The sequence below is a fragment of the Acinonyx jubatus genome, chromosome D2, assembly GCF_027475565.1.
Source record: "Acinonyx jubatus isolate Ajub_Pintada_27869175 chromosome D2, VMU_Ajub_asm_v1.0, whole genome shotgun sequence".
Lineage (NCBI taxonomy): Eukaryota > Metazoa > Chordata > Mammalia > Carnivora > Felidae > Acinonyx > Acinonyx jubatus.
In genome coordinates, this window is record NC_069393.1 from 1,292,382 (window position 1) to 1,319,359 (window position 26,978).

A 26,978-nucleotide genomic window follows, 5' to 3' on the forward strand; every position below is an offset into this window, starting at 1 on the left:
GTCAGAGGACCTGAGTTTGGGACAGGGAAGCATCTCCCAGCCCCTTCTGCGTCCCAGACCCCCGTTCTCCTGAAATTCCCCCTCGCCTGTGCCAGAGCCCCCTTCCGTGAAGGGCCCAGCCGAGAAGAGGCTTCTCGAACCTCTGTCTTTCCAAATCTGGGTCAGCGCCCCTATAAACTCTGTCCCAGAGCATCTTGTGCTTGCCCCGTCCGGGACTTCCTGCGCCTCAGCATCCTTCGGGGCAGCTCAGCCCGGCGTGTTCTGGATACTTAAGAGTCGGCAGAGAGGATTTTCTGGATGATCTGTCATACTTCCGCAAGCCCTTTCTTCCTGCAGCACTGTGACACTGTTTTTGCTCGGTGGCCACATGCCGCTGTTAGCGGTGCATAAGTAATGCGGTGTATTTTGGGTACTCTCATACTTTTGTGATGAGTGTGCTGTTCGTTTGTAGTCTGTTTCTAATCTGGCTCATTAGGAATTAGCAAACTTGTCTCATGCTCAAAATAGATCATGTTGCCAGGATTTAAAGCCAAATTCTGACTGCAGATAGGCTGTGAATTTTGCTATTTCTTAATACTTCTGTCTTTCCTATCCTATAGCCCGTGTGCTATTTGGGGAGAAAATCCACAAATCGGAACCTTTTGAGAGGAGACAGGACAGACAGGATACCCGAGTGTCCTTCAGGAGTGGCCACGCGCCCTGGTCCTGAAAAGGTGCCTGCGTCCTGCAATTCACTTGGCGTCAGAGTCTTAGAACTGAAAGGGACCACAGTTGGTCTGGTCCAGATGCTTCCTCTGCAGCATCCCTGAGGACGGGCACCACCTTCCTGCTGGTACACTCTGAGCAGGCAGCCCAGCAGCCTCAGGATGTTGTCTGAGCCATGCAGAAAGGTCTGGGCCACCTCATTTTCCTGATTGGTGAAGTGCGGGGGTCGGGTAGACAGCCCCCGAAGTCCTCTGTGCCTCTGAAACTTCCGGTTAGTTGACATCCACCAATTTGGAACTTCCTGGCCCTCCCACGTCTTGCACCTGAAAATCTCCCAAATATTTGAAAACTACTCTCCTACCACCTTCTCTTACCACCCGCAAGTGCAAGAATCCTCTCCAGATCCTTCACATGTTAGGATTTTGAGAAGTTCCTTCCACCAGAGCGGTGTTCCCTTTGTGTGTGATCTCTCCGTCCGTTGTAGTTACTGTCAGCGCGGAGCAGAGGCCACTATTGCTTTCCTTGTTAGGTAAATTAAGTGGCTTTGGAAAAGCACTTAACACGGGGTCTGGCAGTTGGAAAGCACTCATTAAATGCTCCTTTCTAGATGCTGCTGTGCGCGCTCTCGCTAACTTACGCAGAGGCTCCACTGTGCTGGGAGCCCAGCTGGGAGGGGTAGGAGCCCTGTGTTTACCCCCGCTGTTGGCTGGGTTGCCTAAAGGAACACCGGTTGCACATAGAGGCAGTTTGGGGCTCAGGGGGGAGCCAGCCGGCACCAGCCACGCTGTATCTGGAGCCCGCTGGGGCCTCCGCTGACCCTGTCTCCTTGCCCAAGCAGGGCAGGGAGCCCCTGCCTGCTGTGCCCTGCAGAGTGTCTGGAATTTCCACTTAGACAGGTTTGATAGTCTCTGAGACAGCTCCGTGTGTTCAGTCACGCTTGGCTGATGATGGCTAAATCGCTTTAATGAGTTTGTGGGCCACCAGCAAAGCAGCAAACTGGGTCAGGATGGCAGCTGGGGGGATGGGTGGACCTTGGGCGGGGGGGGGGAGGATGAGCTCTGGGTGGATCGGGGCCGAGGCAGCAGGGAGGGGGGCCAGCCCCACGCTCCCTCCACACCCGACTGCTTTCTGTTTTCTGTTTCTCATGGGAGTGGAAACATGGGGGGTGAGCCCCAGAGATCTAGGAACGCAGGGACTTGGCTGGTCCAGGTGTAGGGTCCCTGGGGTAACCGTCTTCTGAGCCGGTTTGTATGGCAGAGATGGGGACGTCAGGACCTCTGACCCAGGAACCCACCAGCTCACCAGATTTCTGGGGAAAGAACATCCTCGACTCCTTTCCTAGGAGGGGTTTGGTGGCCATCTGGCTGGGCCTGTGGCGTGGGTACCTGGTTTACATGGATTGCCCGGAAAGCCTGTGGGGCCTCTGCGTCCTGGGCCCCTTCTGCCTGACCCCCCAGGGGGTCCGTGGGACAGACAGCAGAGTTGTCTGTCAGCTTGCCCGGCCCCCTCCTCTGGTTTTGTCTCAGGGTTGGGTCTCGCTGGTAAATATGAAATTAGGAGGCTTAAGGAAGGGACCACCACAGTGAGCCACGGTGACCTGCAAACTGTCTTGGAGCTGACTTGGAGAAAAAAGAAGTACGGGACGACAACGTTCCAATGAAAACGGGCAATTTTCGTACGTTTCCTGAATCCTGTACAAGCCAGTGGTTGAAAGAATTAAACGGGTGATTAAAAACACGCTTTGAGGGACGCCTGGGTGGCTCAGTTGGTTAAGCAACCGACTTCGGCTCAGGTCATGATCTCACAGTTTGTGAGTCTGAGCCCCGCGTCGGGCTCTGGGCTGACAGCTCGGAGCCTGGAGCCTGCTTCGGATTCTGTGTCTCCCCCACTCTCTACCTCTCCCCTGCTCACGCTCTGTGTCTCTCTGTCCCTCGATAATAAATAAATGTTAAAGAAAAAAAAATTTAAAAAAAACACGCTTTGAGCATTTTGTTGCAGCATAAAGGCCTGCTGTATTAGATGTTTCTCTTCTTTCTGAATACCTCTAGGAATATTCTAGTAGCTGTTGTGCCGGCCTCCCTTTGCTCTGGAATTGTGTTTCTTGAGCGTGGGGTCAGAGGGTGCTTACACCCCCTCCCCCATTATAGAATGGCCACACGTTAATGATAAAACTCCAGAAGACCATGGGAAGCGGAAAGGAGTAATACATCATCCATAGGTATAAGCACCATGGCCATGATTCCCTCTAAGCTTGATTTTCTTTTTTCTTAATATACTAGAGGTTGGGGCGCCTGGGTGGCTCAGTCGGTTGGGCGTCCGACTTCAGCTCAGGTCACGATCTCGCGGTCCGTGAGTTCGAGCCCCGTGTCAGGCTCTGGGCTGATGGCTCAGAGCCTGGAGCCTGCTTCCGATTCTGTGTCTCCCTCTCTCTCTGCCCCTCCCCCATTCATGCTCTGTCTCTCTCTGTCCCAAAAATAAATAAACGTTAAAAAAAATTAAAAAAAATATGCTAGAGGTAATAATAACCTATTCCCTTTTTTTTCTCCCCCTCGCTTGAAAATTTTAACCCTACCTCGTAAGTGTTTTTACATGATCTGACAAGTTTTTTTTTTTTTTATTAAGATTGCATGGATATGTCTACCTGGCTCGTTCCCTGCTGGTCATTTAACTTAACAACGAACACATTTTTACACAAACCTTGGCTGCATTTTTCACCGTTTCCTTCAAATAAATTCCTGGGAGTGGAATTATGGGGTCAGAGACTTTCGAACCTTTCTAAGGCTTTTGATAGGTGTTGTCCGCTCCTTTCCAGAAAGGTCGAACCAGTCTATACTTGGACCAGAAGCCTCTTTTATACCTTTGCCAATGGAAATGTTAACGTTTGCAAATAGAGTCTTTGTTTGTAGCCTAGGGGAGACAGACATTGCCATTTTCAATACTTGAATTCTATTGAATTGAACAGCTTCCCGCGTGTATTAACTGATTCTGTAGCCCGTTTTTTTCCCATCGCTTTGTATGCGCCTTGTAATAGAGGTTACAGATTACATCCCTTTGTCTCTTTCTAGGGGTAGTATTTTCCCCTTTTTTCTTTTCTTTTTTAAACAGGGAGACATTGCTATATGCAGATTCCCAGTCTTTTCCTCCATGGTTTCTTCCATTGATTTTAACCTCAGAAATGCTCTTCTCATCTAGAACTCAGATAAATATTTACTTACATATTACTCTGGTGTTTGGCGTGTTGGCTTGATTTCTGTGTTTAACTCTTTATCTGAATTTATTTGGTATTTAAATTTTTTTTATTTTTTAAATTTATATATTTATTTTTGAGAGAATGAGAGCATGGGCAGGGGAGGGGCAAAGAGAGAGGGGGACAGAGGATCTGATGTGGCCTCTGCACTGACAGCAGAGAGCCCGATGTGGGGTTCGAACTCAGGAACCATGAGCTCATGACCCGAGCCGAAGTCAGATGCTCGACCACCTGAGCCACCCACGTGCCCCAAGTATGTACGTATGCATTTATTTATTTATTTTTACATGTTTGTTTATTTTCGAGAGAGAGAGAATGTGCGTGAGCAGGGGAGGGGCAGAGAAAGAATCTCAAGCAGGCTTTGCACTGTCAGCACAGAGCCCGATGCGGGGCTCAAACTCATGAACCGTGAGATCACGACTTGAGCTGAAATCAAGTTGAAGGCTTAACCAGCTGAGCCACCCAGGTGCCCCTATACTTATTATTTTTTCTAAGTAGGCTTCGTGCCCAGCACGGAGCCCAATGAGGGGCTTGAACTCACAACCCTGAGATCAAGACTTGAGCCGAGATCAAGAGTCAGATGCTTAACCCTCTGAGCCACCTCAGTGCCCCTTTTTTTGAGTATTTTTGAGAAGTGAAAGTGAGTTGATTTCCCCCTCCCCTGCAGGAAGCTAACCAGTGATCCAGGCTCCACAGCCAGTCACTATTTCTTCGTTTCCAGGGGAGCAGCTTCTAAGTGTCCCTCTTTTGTCCTGCCCTCCTTCTGGGTTGGGGCCAGGTGGAAGGAGTCCCAGGATGGGTGGGGAGGACTAGCTGCCTTGGCTCAGCCTCTTTTGACGCCAGTGATGATCTGTATTGATAAAGCTCTTCCCCCGCACATCCGCTCAAGGGACCTCTCTTGGTTGGAACCTTCACCCTTCTCGCTACCGGAGGGAGAGGTATGGCGGGGCTGGGGAAGAACACAGTGAGTTCCCAGGGCGTCAGGGCATCCTGACCTTTGTCCTCTGCACTTGACTTCCAGGCTCCTCCCCTCGGGCCCAGCTTGAGGAAGATTCAAGCCCAGGCTTGGTATTGCCGCTTGCTTGAGCAAATCACCGAGCGGTCTGCCTCGGTTTCTCCATTTTTATTTAAGTAAAGAAGAATGGGAATTAAAAAAAAACCTATCTGGCTTACTACCTCTTGCGAAGCTCCAACGAGACACTTTAGAGTGTTTTGAATCATCTAAATGTTAAACGATGAAATGTTACAGAACTTCAAAGCGTTCTAACGTTAAACTCAATCTTAGAAAAACGAAACAAAACAAAACAAAAATTCACCCTTAGGCGCTATGGATTGTAAGAGGCGCCATCATTTATTTCGTTACCCCTAAGAGAAAAGAAAGCTGTGACCAGCGTGTTCCGCCATCGGTTTTAGGGCGCCTCTCCATTTCAGAGACGTCGCGATGGGAAAGACCATGCATCTTTGAGCAGGTGACATTCGATGTGTGGGCCTGACTCTGCTGAGGGGGGAGAGTTGGAAATGCAAGCCTGAGGTGCCAGCGTGGATTTTGGGTGCACCTGTAAGGGCCACAGAGGAAGGCAGTCACTGAGACACCTACAGTTTTTCCTCCAATACGGAATTTTCCTCTCGCGCCGATTCCTGAGGCTTGTGTTTCGTCTCTGTAACTTCACGTTGTGATGCTTTTCTCGGAGAAGACGCTAGTCTCCGAATTCCGAACTCTGAGTTCGGCCCGGGTGTCTCCAAATTTCCACCGTGCTGACCGAGAAACTGAGTTCGGCCCAGGTGTCTTCCTCCGGTCTTTCTTTGAATTGTCCGGTGTAAGCCACAGAAGTCGTCAGCCTCTGCCTTGTAGGGGGAAGTCGGCCCTTCATCCTGTCCCCTTGCAGAGATTGGGGGGCGGGGGGCGGGGAGGACCCTCCACGGTCTGGCTTTGAATTTGAATTCTGTGTCTGCCGTTTATCGTCTGAGGGGTCTGAGACCCGTGCCATCTTTGCAGTCCTCGGTTTTTTTCTTCTAACAAATAAGGGTGAAAAGGATGTTTCCTGGAGCCTTGTCAAGAGAGTGAAATGAGCTGATGTGTGTAAAACCCTGGCAGCGTTTCTTGGGCGCATCGTAGACACTCCATCGATACCATGTTCCTTCTCGTCTCTCTGTCCAGCGTCCCCTCGAGCCGCTGGGTCTGGCTGCCAGCTGTCTACAGATGACCCCGGCACAGAGCTCCCGAGAGAGAGTTAAGGTCCCTACCCTGTGGCCCGAGTCGGTGAACCGTACTTTTGACATTTAGCCTCGCATTTCCAAATACAGTGAAGTCCGTAAGGCCTGTCTCGTGTTCTCTTCCGGCTGTGATTTCTAGCACAGAGCGGCCTCCTGACCTCCTGCTGACCCAGACCCACAACCTTCCCTGTCACAGTACATTCAGCCCTAAAGAGGAAGGTGTTTTCTTCAGATCGCCAATGTCTAGGGCTTTGCTTCTGGAGCACCAGGCGTGACAGGGTAACTTGAGAAATCCTGGAGGCAGTGTTCTGCTTTGATGCTATTATTAGACGCTTCCAACCACTGCTTGTCTGTAGCCTTACAGGACTTGGAGAGGGGCAAGAGGGAGGAGATTCTGGTAATGCCATTTTCCAGGAAAGTAAAATGTCATTTATCTAGTCCACGGTCATTCAGCAAGAACATCCTCGACCTGAGAGCTGAGATCGGCTTGCTTTTCCCACAGCCTAGCCCAGCTCTTGACCTGGCTTCCTTCATCATCAGGCTTCGTGCACGGGGAAGTGAGTCAGATAGACGGGGGCCTGGGCATGACAGCAGCTTCCAGTGGTCGGTGGGTTGTCCCTACATTAAGAGACCCTTTTTTTTTTTTTAAAGTTTATTGATTTATTGATTGATTGATTGATTGATTTTTTTAACGTTTATTTATTTTTGAAACAGAGAGAGACAGAGCCTGAACGGGGAAGGGTCAGAGAGAGGGAGACACAGAATCCGAAACAGGCTCCAGGCTCTGAGCCATCAGCCCAGAGCCTGACGCGGGGCTTGAACTCACGGACCGCGAGATTGTGACCTGGCTGAAGTCGGACGCTTAACCGACTGAGCCACCATATTGATTTATTTTTTAAGCTTCTTGATTTATTTTGAGAGAGCACAAGTAGGGGAGGAGCAGAGAGAGAGGGCAAGAGAGAGAATCCCAAGCAAGCTCTGCACTGTCAGTGCAGAGCCCGACGTGGGGCTCGAACTCACAGACCGTGGGATCGTGACCTGAGCCTGAATCAAGAGTCGGACGCTTACCTGACTGAGCCTCCAGGGCGCCCCCACGGAGAGACCATTTTGTTGAGACAAAGGCGGATCCTTCCCCACCAGGAGCTTCTGTTTAATACCCGTTTCCTGAGGGGAGCAAGGGGGCTTCTCCAGGGTTGACTGGGTGGAGCCAGATGGTATCCCTAACTCCAGCATGAATGGGTGCCAGAAGGCACAGGTGCTTTGTGGAGAGGAGTCACGTGGGCCCCATCGTGGAACGGAGTGTAGGCTGGGCCTGTGCTGCATGGCAGACGCAGCAGGAGGATGTCGCCGGGAGCCAAGTCCATTTCTGACTCATACTGTGCTCAGCGCTGTCTCCCAGCAGTGCGCGTGATCAGGCGCGGAGGCTGGGCCTTGCGCCTCCTCACCTGCCGCCACCCGAAAGGCCGCTTGCTGGTGACCTTCAGCTGGGCCGCCGGCCCGAGGCTGTTCTAGCCGCGAGGGGAGCATCTCTTTCTTTCTCTTCCAAGGCTGAGGAGTGGACGTGAATCACTGGCTTCTTTGCGGAAGGGTCTTGCCGTCATTTGAATTCTCCTGGCTCCGGGGTGGGGGCCCGCTGCTACACACTCCCTCACCTGCCACCCCCATGGGGTCTGCTGGGCTCTCTGGATGTGCCCAGCTCGAGTTAACTGGACACACTGAAAAGAAGGGAGAATAGAGATAAAGTAGGATGTGGCACAGGATTGCCATTGTATGTGGCGTCGCTTTTATTTTGCTTCGTTACCGAACGTTGGAACGCACCCTTCTTGGATTTCCATTGACTTGGAGAAAAAGGTTTCCTTCCAAGTCTTTCGATGTTGTGGTTATTCCCTAGCTTTTAAGTTGTGATTTCTTTTACAGGGAGCTGTGCCTCATCCTGATCTCTCTCACCCATCCCTTTTACCTTTTTCTCCTTGGGTTTTGTCCCAGCACAGCTTGATAGAAAAAAAGTGACCTCGCGGGTCATTGTCTGCAGCTCCCCGCCCTCCTGCTTCACCCGTTGATGCCCAAGCACCTGCTGGGGACCGAGGCGGAGAGCGCCTTCAGGGAGTTACAGTCTTCTGAGACCAGTAGAAGCTTCTGGCTTTTTCTAGCCACTCTTGACCATCGACCGCTGGCAGTTACCACATCTCTAAGCTTCCCTTTCCTTGCTTTCTAAAACAGACTCCCTTTCTCTGAGTTTATATGTTTAAATGAGGACATTTCGGAAATTGAGAGGAGAACTTAGGAAATTTTATATTTGCAGGAGGAAATTAGGTGAAATTTAAGCGTGGACATATTTTATATTTAGAAAGTTTCGACACACCAAGGTCTGACTGGTAGATCGGAAGAGTCATGGTTTCAGTGTGGAAGCCCGAGTGCTTTTTCTTCTCCCTGTGCGTTCTTCTGATGACAGGTGCATCCGTCTGTGTCTGCTTTTCCTAGAGTGGCTAACTTCCACCGCGGGAGGCTTTTTTGCAAATGTATTACAGTTTCATCCTTTCCCCTCCTACGCCTGATTCTGTCTGTGTCAGTGTTTAGATATCATCTTGTTTACAAACCCTCCTCCCCAGCCCCCCCTTCCCTTTTTCCTCAGGGAGAGGCTTGTGTGTATCTCCCTGGTAAATGAATTGTCTGAATCGTTTAGCATAACGCAAAATAAGGTGATGCCCGTAGCGTGTGCCTTTATACAACCCATTTGCACAGTATTTAAATTTATGTGGAGGTTCTCCTCTCTGATTACCGAACAATGGTGTTAAAGGGAATTAAAAACAAGACTTCTGCTTTCCCAGATCCTTTGTGGTTTGGGAAGAGCTGTATCCTTATTTCTCTGGTTTTGTGCCTTCGTGGGAAAACATCAGCATTCCTTACAAAGGTGTGTGTTTCGGGAATAACCCGCAAACTGAATAAGAATGCATAGCCAGTGATAAAGATTCTTAAAAACATGAAAACAGATGACGTTTTGTTTTTTTTTTTTTTTGTTTTTTTTTCCACATATGAATTCAGTCACCCTACGGGAGAGCGGTGGGAGCTGATCTATTTCAGAAATGTTCACCCTATTTTCAAGAGTGAGTCTTAATATTACCACTGAAAGAAGGAGCCTTACCCATCATTTAAGATAGCCACAGGCTCCGAGTCCAGACGCCGGCCTCAGATGCTGGCTGTGCTCCTTACTTGGCTTAAAAAATGAATTTTTTTTTTTAATTGTAGTAAAATATGTATAACATAAAAATTTCCACGTAACCATTTTTTAAGTGTGCAGTGGAGTGGCATTAAGAACATTCACGCTGTCGTGTGTCCCTCGCCACCGTCCACCTCCAGAACGTTTTCACCTTCCCCCAACCACGATTCTGAACCCATTCAACACTGACTCCCGTTCATTCCCCCCTCCGCCTCCCCCAGCGCCCAGCCCCCATCAGGCCACTTCCTGTCTCTGTGAATTTGACTGCTGTTGGGTACCTCATACGAGTGGAGTCACGCAGTATTCGCCCTTTTATGACTGGCCTGCGTCACGTGCGTAATGTCCCGAGGGTTCTTCTGCGTCGTGGCCTGGGCCAGAATCGGTCTCCCTTTTAAGGCTGAGTAGTATTTCATCGTACGTACGTATCAGGATTGGTTTATCCGTTCACCTGCAGATGGACGCTCGGCGTTGCTTCCACCATTCGGCTCTTGGGAAGAAGCTGCCGTGACCACGGGTCTGCGTGTGTCTGTTCAAGTCGCTGCTTTCCGTTGCTTTGGGTCTGTGCTCAGAAGTGGGATTGCTGGGTCGTAGGGTAATTCCGCTTTTACCTAATTTTATGAGGAACCTCCATACAGTTTTCCCCAGTGGCTGCGCCCTTTCGCCTTCCCACCAATAGCGCACAAGGGTTCTGATTTCTCCGCATCCTGGCCAGCACTGGTTGTTTTCTGTTTTTATGTATTTAATGTGTTTTCGGATGGGCTTACTTGGCTTCTTGACCTCGGGCAGCTAAGAGAGTTAAAGGAGGTGACACGTGTAAAGAACACAGAGCCTAGGAAATTCTCCACAAGCCTGGCTGAGCGATTCGTGCCAAGTGTGTTTGTGGCTAGGGGAGCTGAGGCGAGACCCTGACTACAGCCACACACGCCCTTCCTCAGGGACACCTGCTGAAGGTCAGGGGCGGCACCAGAGTCACCATGGGGCCACGTCAGGAGGGGGGATGGGAAAAGTCTTCTCTTTCTTCTATTTCCTGGCGTCCTCACGGGCTGCCTCCTGGTTTTTGGCAAGTGATTTCAAAGGGACTATAAAACATTTTTAGGGGGGCGCCTGGGTGGCCCAGCCGGTTAAGCGTCCACCTTGGGCCCAGGTCATGATCTCACAGTTCATGAGTTCAAGCCCCGTGTCGGGCTCTGCGCTGACAGCTCAGGGCCTGGAGCCCGCTCTGAATTCTGTGTCTCCCTCTCTCTCCACCCCTCTCCCCTTCATGCTCTGTCGCTCTGTCTCTCGAAAATAAATAAACGTTAAAACAATTGTTTTTTTAGTTTTCTGTGAGTTGATAATTTGGAACTTGAAAAATCATCGCACTTGGTGCTTGTGTCAGTCCAAAGGGCTGGGCCGTTTCAGGATCAAGAACCTCCACCCGCCCCCCTGCAGGGACAGGGGAGGGTGGGGAAGACGAGGTGGAGATGCAGTGTGAAGACAGGCCAGGCTGCTGGGGAGTCTTTTATAAACTGGGCATTGCCCGTTCTGTTCAGTTCCTTAATAAAATACATTGTTTATTTGCTAAATGCTCTCTGGGTACTTCTCAGCCCCCTGCCTTACCCAGGTGCCTGGGTAGGCTGGTTTTCGTGGGTTTTTCTTCCTTCCTTCCTTCCTTCCTTCCTTCCTTCCTTCCTTCCTTCCTTCCTTCCTTCCTTCCTTTTCCTTCCTTCCTTCCTTCCTTCCTTCCTTCCTTCCTTCCTTCCTTCCTTCCTTCCTTCCTTCCTTCCTTCCTTTCCCCTGAATACTCACTTCTATTATTCTAATGTTCATTTTAAACCCAAAGCGGGGATTGGCCTGTATCCATACCAGGAAAAGGTGGGGAGTCCCCCCACCCCACCGGGTCCTTGCACTGGCTACCACTGAGAGCCCCCCAGTGTGTAAGCAGGTCAGCCCCTGGGCCCAGCTGGTCTTTGAGGAGTGGGCTGGAGGGCTGACTTTGGGTGAGCAGCTGGCAGAGGGGATGGTACTTGATCGGCTTGGCTTCTGGGGTTCCTGGAGCCTGACCCCAGAGGCAGGACCCAGGAGTCCTTTCTAGCAGTGGACTCTAGGAATCAGGGCCCTGGGGCACTCTCTGCCCGGTCACCAGTGGGCATCGCGACCTGGACAGGGTCCCTACTCTCTGGCTCTCGGCGTCCACATCTGAGCACCCCAGGGAAGACACCATCTGACTGGCTCTGTGGCGCGAGTAGTTGTTTTCTGGCAAGAGATGAACGGGGCACTCTGTCCATCTGTCCACCGCTTACAGCGGCCGCGGGAATGAAACCCAGAAACTGGATCGTTCGGGGAAACGGGAGGGGCAGCAGCGTGGGTGTGCGCAGGTGGGCGCGTTAGCACACTGTGCCGGCTCCCACCCTGCAGGTGACCCTGACATTCCGGGAGGAACCCACCTCGGAGACCAGCTGCCTTTTCTGTGAATGCCGCTGTTGCTCTGTAAAGAGACGTGACAGATGCAGAAGGGACCAAGGAGAAAGGGATCATCTGACTGCCCCTGAACACTTTTTTTTTTTTCTTGGCTTTATGCAGCATATTGTTTTTCGCCTGGGAAAATGTCAGTCCCACGCCCTTATTGAAGCCCCTGGTTTTCCCAGGCCTCTGTTGCTGCTCTGATAATTCAGAGGGGGTTGGGCCTGTCTTTATCTGTGACACCAAGTGGGTGACATTCATAAGACGGCCAGGCTTTCCAGCTGTAACAGCTGTTTGTTGACGTTTCTTTCGGGCAGCATTTGACTGTCACCGCGATCGGCGTTAAATAGCTCATTTTGTTTCTCCCAGATGATGTTCCTCCTGTCATTTGGGCATTTGTCAGATACGAGGAGTTTTGTTTTTAATGGCTTTAATTGCTAACCTTTGAATCTTAATCAGTTTTAAAATAGCACCCTTTTGAACACAACCATGCGTCTGAAGTCTGCTGAAATACACTCAGCTTCCAAAAGCATCACCCAGTCGTGAACGCTTTACAGCCTGGTGTCTATAGCGAGGAGGTGTGTGAAAGCAGATCTGGGTCAGTATTTTGACCTAGATCATGATGTAGAGCAGGTCAGGGGAGTAAATGTTACTCTGCTGCTTTGGGGCTGCGTTTCAAAGAGCCAACCCTGTTATTACAGGCTCATTGTTCCCTGTGTCTAGAGGGACTGTGCAATTTAGGGTCCAGGGTGCTTGGGGAGTGTTAATGATTACTGGGGGGGGGGCGGTAGCTCCAGGTCAGGGCGATTGGGGTCACTTGTCTATATCCAAAAGACCACAGATCTAGTAGCTTCCATGTGGCCTCTGTTCCTTGCCACTAGAATTACGATTATTGATTGTAATAAATATACAGGCTTTTAGTAATTTTTCTCAACAGTTTTTTTTTTTTTTTTATTTTGCAAAACCTGCAGGAGTGGAAGCAGTGAACTCCTGTGTGCCAACCACCCCGTTAGTAGTCATGGGGATCTTGCTGTGCTTGGTTTGTCTTTTCCTATTTGTGCTTCCCCCCCCACACCCCCCCCCCCCCCCCCCACTGTAGTTTCAAGCAAATCCCAGGCATTGTTTTTCTGCCTTCGATGCCTACTTCAAAGGAAGCCTCACTGGCCTGTGTCTGTATTCTCACAAGGGCAGGAAGAGACTGGAAGACTGGGGAGGAGCTGCCTTCAGGCAGTGCCAGAACCCCCGAGAGATGGTGGCTGATGGGCGTAGAGGTTATGGCGAGCATTTCTGAAATCATGGCTGCCAAACATCGCAGGGAGGGTGGCCACGCAGTTTGCCTCTGGCGACCCTCAGGGATCTCTCCTCAGGCCTTCGGGAAAGTTCTCTGAGAGAAGTCGGACCCTCCCTGCTTGATAACCTGCAGAAGCAGGGGGAGCAGAGGCCGAGCGCCCCAGCAGCTCCCCGGCGGCCCCTCCCGGGCCAGGGTATGTGCTCTGCTATGAGGTCCGCGGACTTTCTCACTCATTATCCCCCTTCTTCCACCTTCCTACCAAGACTGCCCTCAGACCACCGTTGCCCAGAGTACCCCTGTGTTGCTTGAGAGCAGGCCGATTTCAGTCCAGACCCTCTGAATCCGAATCCCTGAGGGTAGAAGCACCAAAATCCACATTTTAAGTCCCTGCCATGGGCACCCAAGGCTTGGGAGCCTCTGGGTCAGGCCTCGGCCTCGAAAGGTGGCTTGTCGTGGAAACCACTGGCCCCCTGTGTGTCTAGTATTTGAAGCCAGTATCCAGTTCCCTTTGTATTTTGTTTTTGAAACACTTTGTGGGTGGGTGAGGCAATGCAGCCGAGTCAGTGGCTCTCAGCCCGCCAGATCACCTGGGGATGCTTGGATGCCGCTATTCAGTTGCTGAAGCCGGGGCTTAGGCATCTCTGTGTTAAAAAATTCCGGGGGGCACCTAGGTGGCTCAGTGGGTTGAGCTTGTGACTCCGGCTCAGGGCACAATCTCACGGTTCGTGAGTTCGAGCCCCACATCTGGCTCTTAGCCTGCTCGGGATCCTCCTTCTCCCTCTCTCTCTCTGCCCCTCCTGGGCTCGCTCTCTCTCTCTCTCTCTCTCTCTCAATCTCCCTCAAAAATGAATACGTAAACGTTAAAAAAAAAAAAATTCCGCTTCATAGCTGGTGTTGAAAGCCACCCCCCTTGGTGTGCTTGGCCGTGTGGGTGTTGGGTCCCGCCTCCGAGCAGCGGGCACAGGAGGAAGCCGAGTGGTGTCTCCAGGCCCAGCTCGGACACCCCGCTGAGAACCGGCTGTCCTCTTGGTGGCAGTGGTTCCGTCTGGACTGGGAAAGATCACATGTGAAATGAGGTCTCTGTAAACAACTTAATTACGGAGAAAACGGGAGTTCACACTGCTCGTTTCCTTACCCACTTGCCCAGCTCCTCTGGGAAGCGTGTGTGTTTTCGAGAAGCTTGTGGCAGGCGCTTTCATCATCCTGAGATTAATTATCCAGAGAAGAGAGAGGACGGTCCCTGCCTTGTCCAGGCTGCTTCAGGCGGTCCCTGCACACATCTCCCGTGCTGCCCGGGGAGGGGGGTTCTCTTGGAAGTTCTGATCTCTTGTGAGATATCTCTCTTCGCCTTGGCTCCTTATTGATCTGTGGACGCTTACGTTTTTTTGGCTTGGCTAAAAATAAGCACTTTTTCCTCGTTCCTCCTGGGCCGGGAATTAAAAAGACAGCCGTCGGACTTCTGTTCTTTGGAGTCGGACACGAGAAGCGGATAAAGGCCGACTGGTTATTCTTGCCCGTCCCTTTACATGTGACTGGTTACGGGGCCCTGAGGAGCAGGGCTGGAGGGTCCCGAGTCCCGTCCCCAGCCCCCCGGGCCGAGAGCTCGACCACCCCTCCGCCTCCAGCGTTTTTTGGTTAATGATTCAATCACGTTTCGGAATCTGTCCTCATTCCGAGAAAGATATTCTCCCTTTTCTGTTTGAGTGTTGCGTGCGGGCCGTTGGGTCTCTCCCTTCCAGGCTGGGGGGAGGCAGGTGTGGCCCTGGGAAGCTTGCTGGGGAAGCACTCAGGAATGCCCTTACTGCCGGGCCGCCTGTCACTGCGCGGGCACCACACGCTGGCTGTCAGAGCAGGGAGCCCACCCTGCGGTCAGGGGGCTGATGTCTTTAGGGGAAGGAAAGGCACCCCGAACAAATCATTTGATTTCAGTGCAGCGTGATCGGGACTGAGCCGGAGGTGTGGTCCGTGCTGGGGTGGGGCAGGGGGTCTTGTCTAAGAAGTGTGAGGGCATGTCAGGGAGTTGGCGTGGCTCCTGTTGCTTCGGATGCTTGGGGCAGGGGTGGGGTGGGGTGGGGGGGTGCTTGGAAATGCACCTGTGAGAAGGCAGAAGATGAGAGTCGCGTAGGGCCCTGCAAGTGCATGGGATATTCCCCTGGCAGCATGTGTGGGAGGAGCGAGGAGCCAGACTCGAGGCACGTGGGCCATGAGGAGGGTCTCTCTGAGGGGATCGGGAAGGAGGGGTGGAGTTGGAGAAATGGAGGCTGAGTCTGGAGAATTGGGGGTGGGGGGTGGGGGGTGGCGTCACCGAGTCCGGGGAGATGGCCCACGAGGACAGTCCCATGCCGTTCTGTGATTTGACACAATCCTCGGTTGGGAGAAATTGCTTTTGTATTCCTTTCAGCCTGTTGCCCCCTGAGCCATACAAAGGATAAAGAAAAGGAAACGTGCCCCACAAGCCTTTTCCTCTGTCACTGCCTGGTTTCGACTGATCGTGAGTTGTAGTGACTTTCATTTCGTGAAAAACATTCATTATGGTTGAAAACTTGTCACAGACGACAGCCTCCTTCCTGGCGAAGGTGTGGTGTTGCCCGGGGTTCACTCTGCCTGTCCTGACTCCCGGCAGAAAGTGCTGGAGAGCTGGTCAGGCTCGGACTGGAACTACTGCGGAGTCGGGTGGGCGAGCGCCTCTCCCCTGGGAGAGAAGCAGCGGACACATCCGGGGCTGGTTCCCCTTTCCTGGTCCTGTGGTCCCTCGTCCCTCCCTCCCTCCCCTCTTGTGGGATCTCAGGCCAGGGCACTTTCAGCGGATCTTGTCTCCATTTAGGAGCATTTGCTGGCTGATGACCTCACCAGGCTGCCCGGCCGGGGCTAAGGGTCTGGGGTCACTGTTGATAGAGGCTGCCTCCTCCCACGGTTGGGGGGGGGGGGTGCCCCTGCCCCTGCCATCCTCTCCTTTGCATGGGAAGCTTCTCTGTCAGTGTCACCTGGAGGTGTCGTGGTTTGCAGCCTGGGACCTCTGGCTGAGCAGTATCCCGAAGGATGTTTATTCACTGGAGGCCCTAGATCAAAGGGCTCAGATGAAGGCACTTGTCCCGGATCTTCGTGGCAAACACCACCCTGTGCGCCATCCAGCTTACTTGTGAAACTCTTACGCTTGCCGGCCCTTAAGACCATTGTCGTCGGTAACAAGTGCAGGTGCTAGCCTTCGGCATGCCCGTGTCGGTGCCCAGCCCAGGGGACACAGGCCGCCCCTCCCCCTCCCCTGTGTTTAGGCTCTGAGTCTTACAAGACCGAGGCGCTGACCCAGCTGACAGAGGCAGTGGCCCACAGATGAGGGCTGTCCCCCAGGACAGCCAGATCGCCCGAGAGAGCCCTGTACCTACCCAGTGCTCACTCAGGGCGAGCACACGGCAACAAGCTACTGTTCTCCCAGACTGCAATCGGGAAACGTGATACCCACCAGGGGCCTTCTGGAACACTTCAGTATAGTCTCTGTGACGGCGAACACTGTTCTCAACCTGTGAGTCAGGTGTTCCTTAGGGCCTGCCAGACTGGAGAAGCCCCTTGCGCCCCCCCCCCCCCCGCCCCGCCCTGCTGCAGAGATGGCTAGATGTCTCGCTCCCTCGAAGTCACTTCCGGGGCGTGCAGCCTCCTCAAGGGTTTTCCTCGTCGGATTCTTGGTCGTCTGGTTGCAACAGCTGCTGCCGCCGTTTTCCAGCTCCTGAGGTTGTCTTGTGGCCCAGATCTCGTGTCTCCCGGCAGGGAGGCAGTGCAGGGCCACTTCGGGTTTAGGAGCATCGGCCGTGGTTGCTGCCTAATTGCAGGCTTCTGGGGCCCACAGCGTGTGTGCAGCGTTAGTGGTTGGGGCGCTCTGTGATTGTGGTGGCTCTCGGGTCTGGTGTTGCGGGGAGGGAGGTTCCCGAGCTGAACACCTCCCTTCTCCTCTGCAGTGACTCCAGGACAGGCCACACTCGTGACAGGGACACGCAGGACTCCTGTGGCACACGGGAGTACAACACAAGTGTGGGGATCCTTGTACTTAGGGGATTGAAAGCTCCACCTGCTCGAGGTGTTGTCCCTCTCCGGGGGTGGGGGGGGTGGGGGTGGCGCCTAGACCGGCTTAACGAGGTGGGCGACGGGCTCCGTTTTGGTTTTGTTGTTTCACATCTCAGCCGTGTGAATACGAACAGACAGATCTATCGAACGGTTCTGTGTCCAGAGCGGAAAACTTGCAGCCAAGTTCCCTTCGCTCTCAGAAGGGTGTGGCGTGACGGGACACCCGCGACACTGCTTCCGGGCTCTCATCTCCGGGGGGGGGGGGGGGCTGGGCGGGCCGTCGAACGAGTGCGGCAGGGCTTCCCTGGGGGGGCATCAGAGCACGTGTGGGGGTGCCCCTGCGGGCCTCCCGCTCTGATTTAATCCTTACGGACCCTTCATGTCCCGCCGGCGCCCTCCCTAGTTACGCTGCAATTCAGAGTGACAGCCCCCCAGTGTGACAGCCTCCAGGGTGGGGATGGCTGCACGGGCTTGGGGAGCCACTGGGCCGCCCGACACCTGCTAGGCTGCCGTCCACCCCCGGGCTTCACTCAGGGAGCCGTCAGGTGATTTGGTGTCTGGGCAGCTGCCTGCCTCCCTGTGCTCCTCTCTCTCTGCGCAGGGGACTCGCTCCTTTTTTCCGCCAAAGGACGCCAGAGATAGAGCACCCAGAAGACAGTTGACAGGCTTGAAATAAGAGACGGGATTTCATACGTCTCCCGAGGTGGCATACCCGCTCCCAGAGACTTCTGTTGGGATAAAACGGACAGAAATCCTTTTTGTGAAAAAAAACTTTTGAACCTCTTTCTGAAAGCTACTTTAGGAAGCTATGCTAAAACAGCTACCTCGAGCTTCCTCTTTTCTTCTGCTTTTGTTTTAGTCAATAGCTTCCCCCCCCCTCCCCCAGGGTTCTTCTGGGTTGTTTGGTTTTGTTTTTCTTCTTTTTTTTGGTCTTGTTTTGAAACTTAAAGCGCTGCTGGTAAATCCTGTCCAGGGCACCTCTGTAGAGTTTTCTGCAGTGTTCTTCCGGTAGAGGCTGTGCTGGACCACCCGGCTCTCCCCTCACCCTTGCAAGATGGCAGGAGGCACAGAAACTGCCGCCTTCCCATCCAGGGAGTGGGGTCAGCCTTCTGAATGGGGGCTGCTCCATTGCTCGTCTCTGATGAGTTTCCCGGATGGAAGCCTGCCGTCTTCCGAGCACAGAGGAGCTCACCTTTGCCTTTCCTTCCCTGAGGAGTCTGTTCCTGTAGTCTCAAAGCAACTCCCATAACCCCCAGTTAGGGCCACTATATGCAACTCTTAGGACTGGGGTGCAGGTGTATTTCATGCTTTTGTGTGACTTGACTCAGTGCTTTTCTCTTTAAAGAGATTTTTTTTTACATTTTTTTTTTTTAATTTTTTTTTTTTCAACGTTTATTCATTTTTGGGACAGAGAGAGACAGAGCATGAACGGGGGAGGGCCAGAGAGAGAGGGAGACACAGAATCAGAAACAGGCTCCAGGCTCTGAGCCATCAGCCCAGAGCCTGACGGGGGGCTCGAACTCACGGACCGCGAGATCGTGACCTGGCTGAAGTCGGACGCTTAACCGACTGCGCCACCCAGGCGCCCCTACATTTATTTATTTTTGAGAGAGGGAGGGAGAGACAGAGCGACAGCATGCACAAGTGGGGAAGGGGCAGAGAAAGAAGGAGATACAGAATCCGAAGCAGGCCCCAGGCTCCAAGCTGTCAGCACAGAGCCCAACGCAGGGCTCGAACTCACAAACCGTGAGACCATGACCTGAACCGAAGTCGGACACTTAACCGACTGAGCCACCCAGGTGCCCCTGCTCTTTTCTGTTTAAATTCCACTACCTGAGTTGTTTCCTTCCTGGAACATGACATTCTTCCTGTTGGGGAAATACGGTCAGGTTTTGTGTGGCCTCCTGGATCAGATTTTGTAGCTTCGTCAGCATAGTGGCTTGATGGTCCCTGTGGTCACCTTCTCCCTCCTTGTGCCTCGAGTCCCTGCATCCTCTGGGAGGGAGGAGCCTTGAGGACGGGTTCCGGAGGAGCCTCGTGCTTGGATCTCTTGATTTGACCGTTCCCATTCGGACACAGCACGGCGCGGTTAGATCCAGACGAGGGTAGGACAAAGGTGGGCTTGTCCCTCTGCGTGCCTCCAGGCAGCTAGTGGTGACGGCCCAGCCAGAAATGTAATGTCCTCAGAGCACAGGATGCTAAGGAGGTAGTGCATGGCCCATGTTTCCTTAGTAAGGCACTGAGACCCTGACTGCCCTTCCTCCCCAGCATGGCCCCGAGAGGAGAATTTCCAGTTCTCTGATCTCAGGATTGCCTTCCCCTGGGGCACCTTCCCTCCTGGGCCAGGCCCCTGCCACGCAGGTGTGAAGAAGGACAGCACAGCCCCTGGTGTTCATCTGGGTCCTCAGCTACAGGTGAACAAAAGGAAGGCCCTTGGAGGGTCCGGGTGTCGGGCTCCCTTTTACTTCTTCGACTCAGGCTCAAACCCGTGGCCTGTAAGTGTACCTGATACCAGTCTGGAACCTTGACCGTGACTCTTCCAAAGGCTAGAGCAAGGTTTTTCAGACTTTAAGTCACAACCCACAAAGTAGGTTGTGAAACTCATTTAGGAGGGATGGCATCCGTATTTAAAAGAAAAATTAAGTAGAAGATATTGGGGCACATCACACATGGTAAAAATAGGTCTATTTTATAAAGCTTGTCACATATATAGGGACGTGTGTGCATATGTGCACAGGTATATGTACTATATATATAGTATATATACTGACGTATGAATTGACTACTGGGTCTCTACATTGAATTTATTTCTTACTGTGGGTTTTGTCAAAAAAATTTGAAAGCTGCTGGGCTAGTGCATGGCCGGGAGAGGAATAAAGGGGGAGACTGGGGAGCAGGATAAGTAGCTCATCTGGTTTAGAACACATACTTGGGGCACCTGGGTGGCTCACTTGCTTAAGTGCCCTTGGTTTTTGCTCAGGTCATGATCTCACAGTTCACTGGGCTCTGCAGTGCAGAGCCTGCTTGGGATTCTCTCCCTCTCTCTGTCCCTCCCCTGCTAGCGTGCTCTCTCTCTCTGTCTCTGTTTCTGTCTCTCTCTCTCTCAAATAAATAAAATTACAAAAAAAAAAAAAAAGGACGTGTATTTTATGTTTTGTGTGTGACAAGATGACCGTCATCGTCATGTGCAGCCTTGGTCCGCCCTTCAGATGGTTCCTTCACATCACTTGTCATGAGGAAGGGTCCATCTTCCTCCACGGCCGTTCCCCATATCTCCCTTCATTTCCCACCCCGGCCCCATCCCCGTCCCCGGCTCCCCAGTGCACCTGCCCAGATAGTGATTGGCCCACCCTCGTTCACATTCTCAGGCTTTGCCTTCTTACCCTGTCACCTGTTTTATTGCCTTGTGCCTGGCTCTGGTTCGGGACAGAAAATCATTCGCGTCTCCCTGAGCCTTGGGTTTTCCTGTCCACCACTGTGAGTAAAACTTAATACCTGGTGACGTGACTAAAATGCATTCAGCCCTTCTAAGTACATTTAAAGGAGAGAAAACGAAAAGAGATAATGAAAACAAATCTGCTTGGTGCCATGCCTGGGATGCAGCAGACACACACTGATCGTCAGTTCAGTTTTTCTTACATATGAGAGTATTTCTATGGTCAGATTCGACAGACACCCTAAAGAGCAATTTATGAGGGCTCAGCCTTAGTTAACATTTTAAAGATCTTTTTTCCTTTTCTTTTTTCTTTTATTTCTTTTCTTTTCTTTTCTTTTCTTTTCTTTTCTTTTCTTTTCTTTTCTTTTCTCTTTTCTTTTTTCTTTCTTTTCTTTCTTTCTCTCTCTCTCTCTTTCCTTCCTTCCTTCCTTCCTTCCTTCCTTCCTTCCTTCCTTCCTTCCTTTCTTTCTCTTTCTTTCTTTCTTTCTTTCTTTCTTTCTTTCTTTCTTTCTTTCTTTCTTTCTTTCTTTCTTTCTTTCACAATAAGCACATTTGAGTATATTAGAAAAACAGAAAACATACCGGTAATGCGTTGAAACAAGCATTACAGTGACCTTGGTGTTAATTTACCCCAGTCCTCTTGAAAAATAAGTCATAGAGAACGTCCAGTTTTGTCTGAGGACGCCTTCTCAACTCACCAGTCACCCGTCTCCCAAAGTGCCCTCCCGACCCCCCACCCCCACCCCTGCTCTCTTTTCATAATTCCAACCCAAAGGTCTCGGTTATGAAACATTCCTTTTGTCAGACACGGTGAGCTCAGCCCGTCTGGTCGTGGCCCTGCTCCCCACTCCTGCGAAATGGATTGCAGCCATTGTTCTGGTCTCCGGCCCTCCTGGCACGCCCGCAGCCCGCAGGAGGCCGTGGGGCCTGGGGGCCTCCAGCCGGTGGCCCTCAACATTCACTCTCTTTCCTTCCCTGGAGTCTGGTGGAATTGATACGTTCCTAAAAGCGACTGGTGCCCCGGCCTCTTACCACCTTCTGCACAGATTGATGGTGTGGGCCTGTCTGCCTGGGTGTCTGTCTTCTAAAGACTCAGAAATGGTGTCTTTTTTCACCCATTATTTGGAGAGAACAATAAGTCTCTGTCAGATTAGCTTCTTGGAGGCCCGACGCTTTTTGAAAAGAGCTTGCATAATCAGAGTGTCTGTTGAGCTGTTATGCCAAGAACTTTTCCCCATTGTGCAAGGGGAATGTATATTTTGTACGTTTTGAATAGTGCACTGTTCAGTCCTGTCAGAAATCAAGCTGCCCTAACACCCTGTGCTTGGAATCAAGATGTGTGCCCTTCGTCCCACGATGGATGAGCTTTTCTCCACGTGGGGCGGATGCTTAATAGAGACGGGCCACAGGCCGTTAGCTCACTGACCTCTGTGCCCGCTTTCCCCCGCTGGGCCAGAGCTGTGCCTTCTGCCTCTTTAAGAAACAGCCTTGACCCAGACGGCATGCCAACGAATAGGCACAGGTCAGTGTGAAAACCAGCTGCTGAGTGAGAGGTGTCTGGGCTCTTCTATCTGTATACTCTGCCCCCCACTGCGAAATCTCGGGGAGAGAGTTGCTGTTTATAGGTGTCCCCTCAAAAAAGATCTGATGGAACCTAACCCCCGTGGCCTCAGAATGTGACCTCATTTTGAGGCAACGTCTTTACAGAGGTCGTCAAATGAAGCTAAGGTTATTATATTACGGTGGGTCCTATTCCAACATGGCTGGTGTCCTTAGAAAATGGGGAAATTTGGACTGAGACTTTGCTGGGGCGGGGCGGGGGGGGTGGGAGGGTCTAGGTTTGGGACTTTGTTTTCCAGACCTCGGAGCACTCCCAGGTAGGGCGGCTCCCCGCTCAGTTTTAAGTACTAAAGTTTACACGTGGAATTTAGGAAACAAAACGGATGAACATATGAGCACTGGGCGTTGTATGGAAGTGACGAATCATTACATTCTGCTCCCGAAGCCAATATTACACTACATGTTCACTAACAAATTTGGAGGAAGAAAAGAGAAAGCACTTGAGTTTAGGTGCGGAGCCTGTGCCTGGCCTCCAAGCAGTTTCCCGGATTTGTGGGTTCCAACCTGTCAAAGGGCGTCACGTTCCCCCACATCTGTAGAGCAGAAATCAGAGGGCACTCACCCACTGTGCTTTGCCCGAGGGTTGTCGAAGCCATGCGTGCTGAGCTCTGGCTCTCTCTGCCCCGCCTGCCTCTGGTTCTCTGTCTAGAATCTCTGTCTGCTCCCGAAGATGGGCCCACTGCCTCTGACCCATCACAGCCCACCTCTCTCTCCCACTCGGTGCTTCAGCTGGGCTGTCCGCGGACCGAGAAGCGGCATACAACTCAACCGGGAGCTCTTTCAGGACGGCCTTTACTTCAGATGTTTACGATAAAGAAATTCTGGCTTCTTCCAGAACCTTCAAAAACAGATCAGAAATTGAAGTGTTTGGGCGTAGGTCATTAAGTTCCCTCCACCCCAAGTGCCACGAGGGGGGTAAAGCGTTGGGTGTGTGTGGCCGAATGGCGTCTGGTCCCTGGGAGAGCCGGTAGCAACGGCTCGAGACCCTCCAGGCACAGCCCCACGGGCAGATCCAGGCTTTGTGGGTGTAAAGCTTTTATAATCTGAAGACCATTTCCAAGAGGAAGAGTGATTATAAACCCCAAACGGGGTTTCCAAGTGAGGAGTGCAGAGGGAGGAAGTCACAGAAGGTCAAGAATCACCCAGGCTGACAGGAGGAGGCAGTGCTGACCAAGAGAGCCGAGATAAGGGGCCAGGTCAAGAGAAGGCCCCGCGAGTTCTAAGAAATGAAACATCGAGGCCCACACGGTTTGTTCCAGGGCTCTGAACAGAGGATGGAAGTGTTGCTTTAAAAGGGCAGATTCCCCCACCTGGGCGGCTCAGTCGGTTGAACATCCCGACTGCAGCTCAGGTCACGATCCTCGCGGTTCCTGAGTTCGAGCCCCTCGTTGGGCTCTGTGCCGACAGCTCGGAGCCTGGAGCCTGCTTTGGATTCGGTGTCTCCTTCTCTCTCTGCGTCTCCCCTGCTTGTGCTCTGTCTCTCGAAAATCAGCAAACGTAAGAAAAATTTAAAAGGGCAGATTCCTCGGTGGCTTCCACGTGGACAGAAGAGGGAGGCGTTGCGTCCGGTCAGGAGACACCGTGGAGTCCGTGTCACGGACTTGGGCGCACTGGCCCTGTGGATGGCCGGCGCGGTGTGAGAGACACTTTGGTAGGACCCTTGGAACACAGAAGATGGGGTGAGGGTAGGGAGGAGGTGAAGGTGACTGGGAGCTTTCTGTGGGCGATGGATAGAAATAGAGGGAAAGGCTTTCGTTCTCTAGGATGTGGGGTCATCGATCTGAAATGCTCACGGGACAGGACAGCACGTAGGCCTAGCTGGTTTGATGATGTGGGGCTGAGGTTGGGGAAGAGGAGGGAGCAGAGTACGGAGATTTGTAGCAAAGTCCTGGCTTCTGAATCCTGTAGGGAAAGGAACATGGTGGGGTCAAGCACATGACGAATTGGTTGCGTGTGCTAATTGGCCTCCAGGTGTGACTGCTTTCCAGCAGCTTCCGGTTACATTGCTGAGGTCTGCTGTGTTGTTTTGGGATGTGGTCTGGCTTTAGCACTGGTTTGCACTGTTGTCCTAAGAAGTCTCCCTTGTCCCCAGTAGTCCGTCTTGTGCCTCTTTTGCTTTTAAGGTTGTTTCCTAGAACTGGTTCGTCCTTTGTGATGTCACCAGCTGTTTTCACCCTGTTTTCCAGACCTGGCTATTTTATTATCATTGGTCATGGAGCAGTTTGTGGCAACTGGGGACGGGGGTGCTTTACAGTGACCCATAACCTGCCACAGTTTCTCTAACTAAACTGCCTGAACTTTCTGATCCCCCTGGTGGGGCAGAATACGACCCGCAGGTTGTGGCTGCATAAAGCACTGTGGAACTCTGGGCCCTGACACGCAAGTTGTAGCCTCTGTTTTTTCTAGCACGCCTTCTCCCTCAATTTCCAGACACTTTCTACGTGTTCTGATTCGTTTCAGTCAGTGCCTAAAATGGAGAAGATGAAAAGCAGTGTTGGGGAGACCAGACACGTGAGTTACTTGAAGAATGCTTTGGTTCTCTAATTGGAGAGAAAGGAAATAATTAGGGAATTGATCAAGGGCCCTAAAAGGCAAGGTCAGACCGGGCTGTATTACGCTACGATTTGGAGAAACTGTCACACAGGCGGCGAAATTTGAGCAAGAGCCCAAATGACTATAGAGAATCCGTGAAGGTGTAAGGAAGGCCATCCTCGGAGAGATCTTACTTAAGGCCGCGAACGTTGTGGTCGTTTGACCTCGGATCGAACGCCACCTCCGTTTCCTCATTTAAAAGCAGAGAAAATACCGGAACTCACTGTGGAGATTTGGAATGGGCATTAATTGAAAGGGAATGAGCCACTGAGCATAGCGCCCAGCGTGTCGTAAGCATTAATTCCAGCAAATAAGAAAGTTGCCCTGTGTCACTATATACCTATACAGAATGACCTAATAAATAAATTAAAAAAAAAAAACCAAACGATAATACCAAGTACTGGCAAGGATACAGGGCGGCTGGAACTCTGATGTTACTGGTGGGAAGCCAAAATGGCGTGGCTGGCTTGGAAAAGAGTTGGGCGGCTTGTCAAGTGAAACATACGCTCTGGTACCACCCAGGAGTCCGGCTTAGACATTTCTCCAAGAGCAGTGGCAGTGCGTGTGCTCACGGAATTCATGACGACCTCATTCACATTTGCCCCAAACTGGAAGTCCCTTGGCTGTCCCCAGCTGGAGATCGGACGCACGAGCTGTGGTACCCCCACAAGGAGCGTGGCAAGTACACCGTGGGTTACCACCACAGGGCAGAAGGAGAGCAAGTGCTGATGGACAGATCTCCATGTGCAAGGTGCGGGGAATAAGCTGACATCAAAAGGTCACTTACCATATTATTTCACTCACGTGACGTTCTGGAAAAGGCGAAGCTATAGAGACAGAAGGCTGCTCAGGGGATGCCAGAGGCCGAGTTAAGGTATGCGGGAGAATTTTTTGAGTGGGGGAACTGCTCTACGTCTTGCTTGTGGAGGTGGTTTCATGAATGTGCACAGTTGTCAAAACTCACAGAACTGCACACGAGAGTGGATTTCACCGCATGTAAAGCATACCTTAATTTAAAACAGATCATGAGCCAAGTGAAGGAACTGAGAAGGAACGCATCGTTATGTGGGGAACCTGCTGGAGCAGGCCCGGGAGTGGGCAGTTGGGAGGGTCAGTAAGAAGTCAGCTCAGGTGGTGGGGCGCCTGGGTGGCTCAGTTGGTTAAGCGTCCGACTTCGGCTCAGGTCACAGTCTCACAGTTGGTGGGTTTCGGCCCCAGGTCGGGCTCTGTGCTGACAACTCAGAGCCTGGAGCCTGCTTCGGATTCTGTGTCTCCCTCTCTCTCTGTCCCTCCCCCGCTCATGCTCATTCTCTCTCTCTCTCTCTCTCTCTCTCTCTCAAAAATAAATATTTAAAAAAATGGGCGCCCAGGTGGCTCAGTCGGTTGAACGTCCGACTTCGGCTCAGGTCATGATCTCCTGGCTCATGGGTTCAAGCCCCATGTTGGGCTCTGTGCTGACAGCTCAGAGCCTGAACCTGCTTTGGATTCTGTGTCTCCCGCTCTCTCTCTCTCTGTCCCCTCCCCTGCTCGCATTCTGTCTCTCTCAAAATAAATAAACGTTAAAAAAAAATTTTTTTTTTTAAAGAAAGAAATGATCCCGGGTGGGTCGGGTGGAGCCTGGTTGCAGGGGGATAGGAAGTATCCGTACCTGAGGGAACATAAAACAGTGAGCCCTCAGGACCACCCAGCCAGTGGGCAGCAGGGTGATGGTGGCATTTCGTGTCGCACAGGGGACAGATAGGGGCCCAGCCAGGGGCCAGTGTGTTTCTCCAGCTGGTGGGTCAAGCCTGCATGCAACGGATCTGTTGGGGGATTGTTGGGGGGGGGGGGTTGAGGCCATTGCTAACGTATGCTCCCCTTTCTGGAGATGGGGACACTAAGATGCAAAGTCCCTAGGCTTTTCTTTGGAAAAATGCCCAATATTGGGGCGAAAGCTCAGGCCTCCTGTGACACTGCCAGACTTTGCATACTGGACCGGTGGCTGGTCTGCAGAACATTTTTAGCCAGAGGGCCCCCTCTTCCCCTGAGAGCAGGATCGGCCAGTAGGCGGGCAGTTCTTGAAACATCCCATGAGACAGCCGGCCTGGCCTATGGTGAGAGTCCCTACCCTCTCTCCCTGGAGGCCAATCAAGTCAGGTTCACTCTCCCTCGGGAGCCC

The 26,978-nt window shown here is 52.1% G+C and overlaps 1 protein-coding gene and 2 long non-coding RNA genes across 3 annotated transcripts in view; 2 read left to right on the forward strand and 1 right to left on the reverse strand.

Annotated features, from left to right (window-relative positions):
• GALNT2 (polypeptide N-acetylgalactosaminyltransferase 2) overlaps positions 1–26,978 on the forward strand; it is a 192,070-nt gene that overhangs the window by 53,988 nt on the left and 111,104 nt on the right. The window lies entirely within an intron of this gene.
• LOC128312668 (uncharacterized) lies at positions 1,796–8,604 on the forward strand. Its single transcript, XR_008292250.1, has 4 exons — positions 1,796–2,986; positions 3,221–5,685; positions 5,735–6,816; positions 7,042–8,604. It is a non-coding gene; the product is annotated as an uncharacterized LOC128312668 (long non-coding RNA).
• Positions 22,434–24,967, reverse strand: LOC128312667 (uncharacterized). The gene is made up of 5 exons (XR_008292249.1): positions 24,207–24,967; positions 24,022–24,123; positions 23,539–23,887; positions 22,933–23,066; positions 22,434–22,761 (listed from the first exon to the last, which is right to left on the reverse strand). It is a non-coding gene; the product is annotated as an uncharacterized LOC128312667 (long non-coding RNA).